Genomic DNA, 14540 nt, shown 5'->3' with positions numbered 1-14540 from the left:
CTTCATTTCCCAGAGAGTAGTGAATCTGTGGATTGCATTGCCGGCTGGTGTGGTGGGTGCTGACACTTTGTGCACTGGGCTTAAAATCATCTCGTTTTCTGCTCCAACCAGACAATTCAAGGTGATGTATGCGGACCTGATACAACTGTGGGTGAACGGAAGAAACCAGGCCTCGGCACTTAGTCTGATGAGAAACGGGGAGTTGAGAAGATAGGCTGAGAAAGTGGGGAGAGACTCCTTGAACTGTGCTGTAACAATCCTTCCCATTTCAGGGCGCATTTTTTCGAACGCTCCCGTTATCAATCACTTTGCTTACCGTTGGACGGGACGAGAAATGCTCAGGCACATTGTGGCAGAGGCCGGCAAGAATATTTCCAGTCCTCCAGCTTCAGAGGAGGGCAAGGTGAGGCGTGGAGAGCATTGAATCTCATTACACTATAAAGGGCCAGGTGTGAGTTTGTGTTTAAAGATCACTTCAACAAAAAAACAACTTGACGAGCTGAGGTGACTGACGGGCATGATGGTCAGGAAAAGACCAGCTGGTTCATCAATCCTGTCCCACATGCCCAGAGCATCGTGACTGGACACTTCCTACCGACACCATCCGCCCCACCCACCGGAAACGGTTACAAACCTTGGAGCGGTTACAAACCGGAAAAAATACAGGGCCAATTTCTGGAAAATTCCTCCCCGACATCTTCAGGCGATCGATACCAGTCCAGGACATGAGAGTGACCATGTGTAGGTTAACTGTAGAACCACCCACCTTCTATATGATGCGATCTCTGCCCCAGTCAATAACCGGTCCAGATCCCTCAAGAAGGCAGAGAGAGAGTCAGCACCCACCACACCGGCCGGCAATGCATTCCAAAAACTCACTGATCGCTGGGAAATGAAGAACCGCCTAACATCCAACCTATTCTTACCTCTGTGTACTCTAAACGCCTGTCCGCTGAATTCCAGCCTCTGAATCATAAAGTGAGTTGTATGAATGACAGAGCGTCAAACAGGACCGAGAACTGGGATTGCTCGCTCGACATTGGACCGTCACACATTCCGGTCAGTCGGTGGCTGCTATGAGCCGAGCTGCTGAGACCACCGTGGGATGAAGTCCTTCTCCGGGACAATTTAATGCCTGTGGAGCCTCAGATGATTCATCGTTCCGTGGGCGGCGAGTGGGAGAGAGGGAAGAGACTCCTTGGTGTAAGATTAGGCATTTTCAGCATATGGAGCGTACATTCAGATTAGGAGTTTTCAAAATATAAACCATAGAAACCACTCACGTTTACATTAGTCATCTTAATGCATAAACAGCACCCGCTTATAAACATAATATCTCTGGGAATCGAAGGATAGTCGCTGAGGATCATGAAATGGCCGAGTTAAAACTTATCCAGAATACAGAAGGTCAGACTGAGCGAGGTGATGCTGAAAGCTGCTTATATTGCAGGGTTCAAGCATTTTGCAGAAGATAACAGGCGACATTGTGAATGTGTTGCTACTATGTTGAGAATGTGTTGAGAATATGTTGAGAATGTGTTGAGAATGTGTTGAGAATATGTTGAGAATATGTGGAGAATATGTGGAGAATATGTTGAGAATATCTGGAGAATGTGTTGAGAATATGTTGAGAATATGTGGAGAATGAGTTGAGAATATGTTGAGAATATGTGGAGAATGTGTTGAGAATATGTTGAGAATATGTGGAGAATATGTTGAGAATATGTTGAGAATATGTGGAGAATGTGTTGAGAATATGTTGAGAATATGTAGACCTTGGGCATGTTGAGGTCCAGGCATCTTGTGTCCGCACATACCATGAGCAGTTCTGATAGGAATGTGAATAACAAATAAAGATTAGGGAGAGTTTGCATGAAATGATTGGTGTAAACAATTCTAGTTTTACATTTGAATGTATAGAAGGACAGGACGGCGAGAGGGAGAGACGGATAAGCAGCCATCTGATGGTTACAGCTTCTATCCAAAGCAAGACTGAAGGTTCGTATCGTGTCCTTCCTATTAATACTATGGCCTTAAACATTGTGTTTGTTGATACTTGCTTATATTCAGTAAAGGATTAATCGCAATCTATTGGTGTCGAGTCTGAATCGATCTTATAAACTGGCCACTGCAGCATCGGACCTTAACATGAGATAATGTGGATTGAGTGAAACTAAGTGCCTCGGACGGACAAGGTGCTAATCCCAGTCCGTTAAGGTAGGAAAACCGTTTCGGCGGGAGCATGAGTTTTCCCTCCAATACTAACAGTAACCATGGGGGCTATCAAAGAAGCTGTTTTTTTTAAAAGAATCTGAGCGTCGTGATGGGCAGAGAAGTCTGTTAAGAATTGTCCATGATGTGGAGATGCCGGTGATGGACTGGGTTGGACAAATGTAAGGAATCTTACAACACAAGGTTATCGTCCAACAGTTTTATTTGAAAATCACAAGCTTTCGGAGGCTTTCTCCACCTGACGAAGGAGAAAGCCTCCCAAAGCTTGTGATTTTCAAATAAAACTGTTGGACTATAACCTGGTGTTGTAAGATTCCTAAGAATTGTCCAGGAGATAACAGGTTTGGTTGAGACACAGACTGTGAGTTCGAGACATTGACTCAGTAAAAATGGGGTTAAGTAGCGAACACCAGAAATTGAAAATTGATTTTGGAGAAAAGAGGATAAATTAGTTTATCATATAATAAAGGAGAGAGGGGAAGACACAATCCCTTTTGTAGTTACAAGCTACAGAATTTCTTTTGTTTGCAGCGCGCTGTTTCTTTAAAAGCCTGTGTGAATGTTTCGGTGCCACTGGCAATGGTGAAACCCTCTTTTTCAGCCTGCAGTGTAAAAATGTTACAAAGATTTTGTTTAGCTGCGAAGGTTAATTTTTCTTCAGTTATATCCAGTACATTTTACGCATAATTGTAAAGGCGACTGAAGAAATAACAAAAAGAAAGATAATGTAATTTATTGGGTTTTTGTAAGCACGTGATATTTCTATAATATTATCTGTTTTATCGTGTTAAGTTTAAGATATTGCTGAATTAAATTGGAGATATTGAGATTAACTAATCTATTAAATTGTGAAAACCAGACTTTTATTGAGGCCACGGTGAAATTCTGATTATTGTAAATTATGTGAGAGTCTTTCGTTCCCGACATGAGATTATCACATTAAAAGCAATTTGCATTTGTGAATTTCTTACATATGCCAAGGAATTAATTATTTGAGGTGGATTAGAGTTAATGTTGAGTGTAATTAGTAGGCACAAGGGCAGGTACAACCTACTCTTTTTAAAAAGAAATGTATGAACTAAAATGCTGCCTTCCCTGACAGCAATATGTTTAAAATTAACAGTGATGTTTTTCATGATGTCTGCTTGTTTTAACCGATTTTCAATTCCTAATGAAAAAAAAGCTTGTTTTAACAAAGTCTGTGCTTTCAAGGCTCATGTATTGAAAATTGGAAGTCAAAAATAAGCTAACATTTATTTTCCAGAATTTAATTGTATTCGGATCTTTGTGCAAATTATTATTGCTTAACGGCACAGAGGCATGGATGGGGTGGGCCAGTTGGGGGAGAAGTAAAATGGAGTTAGGTTCTTTTACATTCAGCTAAGTTTTTTAAGTTGAAGTTAAAGCAGCGTGGGACAAGCTGCGTGAGCCTGATGATGTCTGGTTCCGCCTTCTTTTCACTGCAGAGAAGTTAAGCCCTTCCACAGGCAGCTGATTTAGATTTTTTTCTTGTCTAAGATTAAGCCTGCCTCAATATTGACCAAGCAGCAACTTTTCTATTGCAGAATGTAAGCATATATCAGGCATTATTACATTTTTAGGTTTCTTAATTTGAGTGGATATTTCTCCACATTGATGGAAGGAGATCAGGAATTGACAACTTCGGTTCTCAAGAACAACCAGAGTGGATCTTCTTTTGAAACAGGTGAACATGGTTTTCGGAACCGAATCTGTGTTGATGGTGCAGGATTACCGAGAATAGTTCTTTGATATAAAAGTGGCCTCACAGAGTTGCGGAGCAACCCTTGCTGAAAAAGCCTCGGTTCAGGAGGAGATCCAGTAGTGTTAAGAATTTAAGACCTCATCGGCAGACATCGGCAGATATCGAATGTCACAGCGTTGTGATGACTTGGTCCAAGACTTTGCCTCTTAAAGGCTCGGATTTAACCCATTCAGGGTTATTTGTTATCATCCGAGATAGAGTGTTCGAGGGGGTCGTGATATGAGATTTATCTCCAAAAGTATTTGCAAGCACTGCTGGATTGTAACCATCCTTCCTGTTTCAGGTCCCCGTTTTTCGAACACTGCCCTGATCAGTCAGGAAGCATTCAGTTGGACGGGATTAGAAATGATCAGGCACATTGCAGCAGAGGCCTGCAATAATATTATGAGTTCTTGAATTTCAGAAGAAGTCAACATGAGACGAATAGAGAACGGCGTCTCATTTCACTAAAGATGGACTTAGGACATATCCCAAATATGGGTTCGTGTTTACAGTTCGTTTCACTGAAAACATCTTGACGAGCTGGGGTTGGTGGCCATTGAAACGGCGCGTGCGCTCTTCGATTGAATTGTATCCTATGCGGAGCATTAGATTTTTCTCGAGGTGAAGAAAGTTTTGCCTGTCCTTGCGTGTAAAGGCGAGGCGAGTCGAAGAGGATCTTTCCAAAATTCGAAACAAAAGTGAAGAGAGATGCTCAGAATAAAACACAACCCTGCGCACATGCGCTTTACCACTGAGCTACCGTCACATTCGAAAGCCAGCTCCATTTGAAGTAAACAAGCGTGTTTTCCCCTGTGGCAAGTACCTCGTATCTGTCGGACAAGTTCAAGGACCGAGGCTCCTCCTGCACTGTATCCTGGGTTCCCACACCTGCCTGACTCGCAGTCACTGAACGAATCTAAACTATTATCTAATCTAAGATGCGGTTACCGGGGATCTCCATGCTCTGCACCAATTCCCACATGCTGCAGTTACGGAATCGCCTGCCCTGCCACCCCCATATAACCGTGTTTTATTTATTTACTTTACTGGAATTTTTTGTACACTTCTAATTCTTAGTTTTATTAACTAATACGGTTATCTACTTTAACTTATACATGTAATCTCTTAATGAAACCCACTGCCCTAATAGCAATAGTTACCAACCGATTACCTACCTGCTGTCCTGTGACGTCACTCTTTGATTTTAGTTTTGTTTCTGATTTCACCGAATGTGGACTGGGACCACCGACTGGGAGCACCGACTGAGACCACCGACTGGGGCCTACGACTGGGGCTACAGACTGATGCCTCCGACTGGGGCTCCGACTCTCGCTCTTTTTACCTCCGACTGGAGCTTCCGACTGGGACCACCGACTGGGGCCTCCAACTCCCGCTCTTTTTATCTCCGACTGCGGAGGAACTCAGAGAGGTGAAGGACCAGGAAGCCTCAGTCGTCACCTCTGAGTCTTCAAAGTTCATCTTCCCGTCCAAAGTCCGCTCCGTGGAGCAGGGAGAGAAGTGCTCGCGCTTCTTCCAGAAGACCTCTGTGATCAGCAGCCTGAAGGAGGAAGACGGCTCGCTGACGTCCTGGCAAGCCAACATACTGAGTAACAACAAGTCCTTTTATATTGGGATTTATGAAGTGAAGCCCACAGACTGCACGGCTTCTCAGTCCTTCCTGTCCTTTATTATGGAAGTTTTAGAGGACAGCGGGTGGGAGATCATTGTTCGGCCACTGACCTTGGAGGAGCTGACAAAGGCCCTCCAGTCCTTCGAGAAGAGTAGAACTTCCGGGAGTGATGGTTTATTGGTTGAGTTGTATTTGGCTCTGTGGGACTGGATAGGCCCAGACCGACTGGAAGTGTACGGGGGTATGCTTCTGACAGGCAATATGTCAGAGTCCGTGAGGAAAGTCATCATCAGCCTCATCTACAAGCAGAAGGGGAAGAGGGAAGAAATCAGAAATTTGGCACCCATTTCCATACTAAATGTTGACTAGAAGATTCTATCGAAGGCCATCCGAACATGCTCTGAACTGGAGCTGGAGATCCACCCGGATCACACCGTAATGTACCTGGCAGAAAGATGTCTGATAAGGGAGCAGAAGTTATGCTGCAGCAATACAAAACCCTGGTTGGACCACACCTGGAGTACTGTGAGCAGTTCTGGGCACCGCACCTTCGGAAGGATATATTGGCCTTGGAGGGAAGGAGTGCAGCGTAGGTTTACTAGAATGAAACCCGGACTTCAAGGGTTAAGTTACGAGGAGAGATTACACAAATTGGGGTTGTATTCTCTAGAGTTTCGAAGGTTAAGGGGTGATCTGATCGAAGCTTATGAGATATTAAGGGGAACAGATAAGGATGGATAGAGAGAAACTATTTCCGCTGCTTGGGAGTACTAGGAGTAGGGGGCACAGTCTAAAAATTAGAGCCAGACCTTTCAGTAGTGAGATTAGAAAACATTTCTACACACAAAGGATTTGGAACACTCTTCCGCAAATGACAATTGATGCTAGCTCAATCGCTAAATTTAATTCTGAGATAGATAGTTTTTTGGCAACCAGAGGTATTAACGGTATATGGAGTTAGATCACAGATCAGCCATTATCTTGTCAAATGGCGGAGCAGACACGAGGGGTTGAATGGCCTACTCCTGTTCCTATGTTCCCATCCTTGCACTGCTCAGTGATACGAACAACTACGTGCAGGACACTTGTTGTTTGCGTACTGGGGCTCTACAGATATCCAGAGGCAGGTGAACACCTGGCTCATCAGCCTGGGCCGGGAGAAAGCCTTCAACAGAATATCCAGCATGTACATGATGGACGTGCTCTTCAAAATGTAGTTTGAGGAGAGAATCCACGATTGGGTCCGACTGCTCTACACTGACATCTATAGTACAGTCTTAATCAATGGGTGGGAGCCGGAGGACTTTCCAATCAGACCTAGAGCCAGGCAGGGCTGTTTCTCTCCGTGGTATTGTTTGTGTGCTGTATTGATCCGTTGGCTGCATCCATCAGGATGGTCGCAGGCACCGGGGGGAGGTGTGAATGGGGGGTGGTTACGATCCCAGGCAGCGGAGGCTCTCAGGTTAAAGCTTTCCTCTCCATGGACGACTTCAGCGTCTTCTGCTCTGATCAGCGGTCGGTTCACAGACTGATGGGCATCTGCGACCGTTTCGAGCTGCCCTTGGGGGCCAGAGTGAACCGAAATAAAAGCGAGGCCATGTTCTTTGGCAGGTTGGAAGAACAGTCCCTTCTTCCCTTCACCGTTCGTTTCGATTTCGTGAAGGTGCTGGACATCTGGTTCTGGGGGCCCCTGGCCTGCAGCAAGAACTGGGGAGAGCGGGTCACCAAGGCCAAACAGAAGCCTGGTATGTAGGTGGGGCGCTCCCTCTCCATAACCGGCAGGGACCTGGTGATAAGGTGTGAGGTGCTCGCAGTGTTGCTCCACGCGGCCAGTGTCTGGCCCATATCCAGCTGATCCGCTGTCACAGTCACCCGAGCTATCTTGCAATTTGTCCAGAGGTCCAAGGCAGAACGTGTCCACAGGGACACCACGTACAAGACCCCAGAAAAAGGGGGGAAGAGTGTCCCCAAAACTACCCTGATCTTGATGGCCACCTTTGTGTGCGGCTGCCTCGGGATATGTTTAGAGCCCCAGTACGCAAACACCAAGTGTCGCGACGTGCTGAGTTTTTACCTGTCCCCCACACTGAGAAGGCTGGGTCTGGCCACGCTGGCCGAGCAGACGCAAGACGTCCCGTCCAACTGAACCGTAATCCCCCAATCTCACCTGTCCCAGCTGGAGAGGATCCTGACGACCACAAGGCCGCCAGACAGTGGGCGTGCTGCAGGTAAAGGAGAGGGTCGATCTGATCCAGCAGTTCCCCGACCAGACGGTCGATGCAATTTGGCAGAATGAATCATTGCCAGAACTTACCAAAAGGCGCCAGGATGTAGTCTGGATTATGTTGAGAAGGGCCCTCCCATTGCGGTACTTTCAATATGCATGGAATCTCAGCACCACTGCGAGCTGCACTCGAGGCTGCGGCAAGGAGGAGACAATTGGTCATCTCCTGGTGGGCTGCCCCTTGGTGCAGAAGTTGTGGAGGCAGATGTGTTTGTATCTGTCCGGGTTCATCCCCAACACCTAAGTAAGACAGCACATTGTACTCTATGGGCAGTTCCCCAGGACGCACAACAAGACAGATATCAACTGCTGCTGGAAAACCATCAAGTCAGTGAAGTTGGCCGTTTGGTCCTCCCGAAACCTGCTGGCCTTCCAGCTGAAGGAGCTGTCCATGATCGAGTGTTGCCGACTCGCACACTCCAAGGTCCAGGAGTACATGTTGAGGGATGTAATGAAATGAGGTGCGGCCTACATAAATGCTCTGTGGGGAAAGGTCACCGTCTAAGGCCATTTCATATTGTATTGTCCAGCATGTATTAGAAGATATTTACTGTGTTTTGAATTAAAATAATGAGGTCATTGTGATTAAGATCTCTATTGTATTATTTTAAACAGTAATTGTGACATTTACATTGAAATGTGTGTATCCTTAAATTTTATGAAATAAAGTATATTTTGAAATTTTAATAGAATCTTGGGGCACAGATACAAATCACTAAAAGAAGCGATACCGTTTTTAAAAAGGCAAATCAAGCAGTGGGGTTCATTTCTAGAGGGATAGAATTGATAATCAAAGAAGTTACGTTAAATTTGTATGGAACCTTGGTTCGGCCACACTTGGATTATTGTGCACATTCTGGTCTCTCTATTATAGGAAGGATATAGAGGCATTGGAGACGATACAAAAAAAGATTCACAAGGATGATACCATAACTGAGAGGATATCCTTATCAGGAAAGGCCGAAGAGGATGGAACTCTTTTCTGTAGAAAAGAGAAGACTGAGGGGTAACCTGACAGAGGTCTTTAAGATAATGATAGTGATTGGTACGGTAGATGTAGAGAAAATGTTTCCATTTGTGAGGGAGACCAAAATTAGAGGTCATAAATATAAGGTAGTCACTAATAAATCCAGGAATTCAGGTTAAACTTCTTTATCCAAAGAGTGGTTAGAATGTGGAATGTGCTACCACAGGGAATAGTTGAGGCAAATAACGTAGATGCATTTAATGGGAAGCCACATAAGCACAAAAGGGAGAAATAAATAGAGTACTCTGATAGGGTTAGATGAAGTGGGGAGGGAGGACGCTCGTGTGGAGCATAAAGACTGTCATAAACCAATTAGGCCGAATGGTCTGTTTCTGTTTTGTAGTTTCGATGTAACTCAATGTACTATTTTGAGGGTGGTGGAAGAGCAGCCGGACCTGGGGGTGCATATTCACAAATCTTTGAAAGTGGCAGGGCAAGTTGATAAGGTGGTTAAGCAAGCGTATGGGATACACTGATTTGTAAATAAGGGCATTGAATAAACAAATAGGGAAGTCATGTTAAACCTTTACAAAAGACTGGTTAGGCCTCAGCTGGAGTATTGTGTACAACACTGGGCACCACACTTTAAGAAGGATGTCAAGGCCTTGGACAGGGTATAGAGAAGACTTACCAGGCTGCTGCCAGGGATGAGGGACTTCTGTTATGTGGAGGGATTGGAAAAGCTGGGATTGTTCTCCTTAGATCAGAGAAGGTTAAGGGAAGGCCTAATCGAGGTGATTGATAACCAGAGGTCAGAGGTTTAAAATGATTGGCAAAACAACTAGATGGGAAATGAGAATATTTTTCACACCGAGGATTGTTAAGCACTGTCTGAAAGGATGGTTTGCCTCTTAGAGGCTCAAAATTCGTGTCAGAGACTCAAAATTCATATTGTACCTGGGAAACTGCAGGAACAGAGTGAAACGGGTCTGCTTGTGTCCCTGAATTCAATGTACAATGTGGAGACATCGGTAAAATTTATAAATCAATCGGCAGGAGTGAACATGGTCAATACAATTATGTGCAAACTGTAAATGAAGCCGCTCATTGTTGTTGGACCAGTCCTTTCTGAGCACAGCTTTTAACGTTATTCCTGAGAGAGGTCTCATTAAGACAAGGTTCTAAACTTTGAGATGTTTGTGATATATCCACGTCTTCATTTACATCGGAGGCAAAGCTGCTGATGAAATATGTTTGTTCAAAAGACTGTAACTAATAGCAATGATCAGGGGTATAACCGTGTCAGTGGAGATTTATCCCCTGTATAAATCAGGGATCGCTGTAATGTATCAGCTTGGACTGCATGCTGGAGCTGCGCTTTCCAGGACAACAGAAGTCATTGCTTCTCACAGAAATGGGATATTCAGTAATGTATCAGATAGAATGTATTTATTATCCTGTTCTTGCAGCCGTTGGAGTTCCAGGTAAGCCGTTACCTGAGCTGTTCATGGTGTAAATCGGTGTTAACTCTGCTGCTGTAATTGGCACTCTTTTATCTCCCATAATGTATTACACAGTGGACTGTTCTGTTCCATCAGTTGATCCACTGTTTAAGTCTCTGCTCTTTTTGTCTTGTCGCAGCTGCATTGTATGCGTTATGATCTTCTATACCCAACCCTGGAATTATTACTGGATTATCCTCTGTACTGAATATATTGGAATCATGGGTCTGGGCTAAGAACTGGTATCAGACCATCAGGAGCTGTTTACAGTTTCACGTTGTGGAACTAACCTGTCCTGGAATATTTTTTCATCAGTGTGTTTTCAGTGATTGATAATGAGACATCTCACTGTCTCGGTGTTACAAGGAGGCAGCGCAATGTCCTCCAAATAAAATTGTTCAGTTCAACTGGGATTTTAAAGTATTTTTGGTTTCACTGTTATGACAGATTATTTCATTGTGTCTGTATCTGACGCAGCTTCAGATGTTTCGTTGCTGAGCTGAGTTTGCTGCTGATTCTTTCACATCTCATTCTTTGCGTCACTGTGGATGAATTCACTGTAAAGTGCAATGTTTTGAGGTTATGTTGTATCAGTTTGCAACTTATCTGTTTGAATCATGAGCCCTTCTGTTTATCTGTGGATTGAAAGCAGCAGCGGTGATTTTGGCGTTTTGTTAATTGAACAATGCCGCCGTCTAACGCTTTACTTTGTAACCACAGGAGAAGGAATTTCAATTATTGTGAGGTGTGTCTGGAAGAGGCATTCGATTCTGTTTATTCCATGCATTGTAGATGAAGTGAACAGTGTAGGTGAACAGGTGGAGACTTGGATGATCTGTGGAAACATTAAAATGTTCACAGAGGCTTCACCATTTAACAAACTGACACTAAGAATAGGATCGTTGAAACACGGGGCTGGTGAAGAGAAAGCAGGCGCAGGATGTTAGGATTTACTGGGATGTGAATAGGGGAATTGAGAAAGAGATTAGAGAGAGTTCGGAGAGATAGAGAGTAGCGATAAAGAAACTGAGAAGGAAACGAGAGCTCGGGGTAGAAGGAACCAGAGAAAAAGTGAGACAGAGAGAAAGATACACACACAGATAACGAGAGAGAGGGGGAGAGAGAGAGCAGCAGCGGTGTGAATAATTCATCGGATTGAATTGCTGAAAGTTCCAGTACGATTATGAAGAGGAGATGTGACTTGAAGGTGTTATTAGGATGTTGCAGATTGTGAGAGTTTTATTGTATTCCCGCCGTGTGTTTTTATCACTATCGGTTCCTCAGTCAGTTTATGTGAATGTTGCTTTTATTTGTTTATTGATTGAATACATAAACATAATTAAACAATAAAGTCAGTGATTTATTTATCCCATTGAATTATTAGGATATTTTATTCGAGAAGCTTTGTGTCAGCTTAATTCAATGAAGAACGATGCTAATTCAATGAATGCATTTTAATGTATTTTTAATTGAATGTGCAAAGTAAATTTATTGAACACAATATGTCACCAAAGAACAGTCCATTGACACCAATAACCAAATAAATTAATGGTTGAATTCATTAATTGGATTGTGTGAGTTGGGACTATAGATTAGATTTCCTCTAACACTCTGCTGCAGTCTCTCCCTGTGAATCCCAGCATCTCCTCCAACTGCAATGAATCCTCTGTCTCCTCATCCGTTGCTTCAGTTTATTCGCTTTCCCAAACCATCTGCTCCTGACTCCCCTCCTATGTCCTTTTCCTTGGTCTCCCTACCAATGTCACTCACTGGCTCGGCCTCCAGCTGCCTCTTCCAATCCGATCCGAAGCCTCAAACCCACCGCCACGGATCTCGGTGGGTGGAGAGCGCCGACAGGGTCCGGCACAAAACGGGAAACCGTTTTGTGCCGGCCCCTGTCGGCGCTCTCCACCCAGAGCAACAAATCAGCAGCAACTCACTCTGTCCCCTCACATTTCCGGCCCTCGCTCAATTTCTCGTCCATCTGGAGCCCAAATCCGGATTTAACCTGTTGGATTCAGGGTCTTTAAAATCCCTCCTCCCTTCCCCACCGGCAATGTCCCCACACTCAGCCCTTCCGGTGTACCCGGGTGCTCACTTTATTCACTTCCTGTACCAATATCCAAATTCATTATTGATAATTGTGTTTAAAAACATTTCTCTGCCCAAAAGCGCTGCCCGGGTCAATAAATCAATTTCTACCGTTTGATGCAGCAAAAAAGCTGGAAATTTCACCCCAGATTCTCTCAAATTGCTGCTTTTGCTCCAGGTCTGATCAGTAATTTCTCTGCATCCGTTTCTCTCTCACACAGTTAACTTGGTGGCGATTGTGATCCTGTCCCGAGGAAAGTGCGGACTCTCCAAATGTATCACTCGCTACCTGGTGGGAATGGCAGCGGCCGATCTCCTGGTCGTTATCACTGATGTCATAATGAAGCGTATTGTTGAGATTTATTTCCCAGTTTCATTTTTGACCATTACCCCCGTGTGCCGTCTCATTGTCATCCTGAGTTTTGCAGCCACCGCGGCCTCTGTCTGGTTCACAGTGGTTTTCACCTTTGATCGATTTGTGGCCATTAGTTGTCAGAAGCTGAAAACAAAATATTGCACCGAGAAAACGGCGGCTGTTGTTATCGGGGTGGTGAGTGCGCTGAGCTGTTTACGAAACATTCCCTGGTACTTTGTATTTGGCCCTGAATATAGAATGGACAATGTACCCCGGGGTTGTGTCTGGAAACCGACCTTTTTCACTTCACCCGCATGGGTAGCGTATGAATTGTTCAGTCTTGTGTTGACTGCTTGTCTCCCATTCATTCTGATTTTGATGTTCAATGTTCTCACCGCCAGGCACATTTTAGCGGCCAGTAGAGTCCGCAGGGGACTCCGGGGCCGCAGCAATGGAGAGAGTCACAAGGATCCAGAGATGGAAAACCGAAGGAAATCCATCATTTTACTCTTCAGTATATCAGGATGTTTTATATTGTTATGGAGCACACTTGTTTTCTATGTTGTCTCTCTGCCTATAACAAACGCCCAGTCCTATACGGCCAGTGACATTGAGTCAGCCGCACTCATGCTTCAACTTCTCAGTTCCTGCACCAACACGTGTATTTATGCTGTGACCCAGACTAAATTCAGAGAGGAGCTGATAAACGGGGTGAAATACCCACTGAATCTAATTGTTACATTAGTTAAATCATAGAAACATCTCAAGACTTTTCATCCGAATTTAAATAAAAAGTCAGTTGGAGTATATTTTCACGTTTGGCGCTGGCCTAAGACGGGCGGTCGCGGGTCGGGCACCTGTTGTTCAGCGCTCCTGATTTTACTATCCATTATCATCAATGAGTTCACTGAAGTAACTAATATCAATCCAATACTTTTAATAAATTTGAAAATACCAGACAGGAACTATATTTTACCCGAGAAATGAGATGTTGTGAAATGATAAAAGATGTTATTCTAACATGAAATGGTTTGCTGTTATTAGTCTGGAAATAATATGATTTCAATATTAAATGTTTAATCCTGAAATGAATAAAATCAAATCCTCCTTTTCGGTTGATGATTATTTCCCATCACACACACTGCCCGGTGGAATGGACTGAGGGTAAGCTGTCAGGGTCAGACAGCATCCTGTTCTTTGGGACATTTGTTTTGACCAGAACAAAAAAATGATGGACCAACACCCGGACCGTTACGAACTGGTAAAATATTAATGTAATTTCAAACTCCATTGGGGAGTTCCGGAGATCGTTTCCTCTCTGAGCTGCTGTGCAGCAATGTTTACTCACTGCAGGGAGTTTAATGGAACATGAGGCTGGACCTGGTTGCACAGATCTATATGGAAACCTCCTGACACATTTCCAAGATTATCATGGGCCGGGAGATTTCTCACGGCCTCAGCAGGCCAAAGGAAAGCTCTCCTGCTCCTCCTCGACCCACAAAATATAAGTTAACAAGAAACTTCTCAGTGTTCTGGACCACTCAATGCCCATCGAAAGGGCGGCTCCTCCATCCATTTATAACCAGCATTAAATGGTGTCCCCTGTACGTGATAATGCTCTGATTTAAATATTATACGTGGCCTGACCGGAAACAGGTGGGTGTTGCTGCGGCCGCTCTTCTCAGGACTCTACCTGCGATAGTTGAGGCAGGAA

Source organism: Heptranchias perlo, unplaced genomic scaffold (assembly GCF_035084215.1).
Source record: "Heptranchias perlo isolate sHepPer1 unplaced genomic scaffold, sHepPer1.hap1 HAP1_SCAFFOLD_43, whole genome shotgun sequence".
Classification (NCBI taxonomy): Eukaryota; Metazoa; Chordata; class Chondrichthyes; order Hexanchiformes; family Hexanchidae; genus Heptranchias; species Heptranchias perlo.
The sequence above is the reverse complement of the archived record's forward strand: the minus strand, read 5'-3'. Positions refer to the sequence as shown.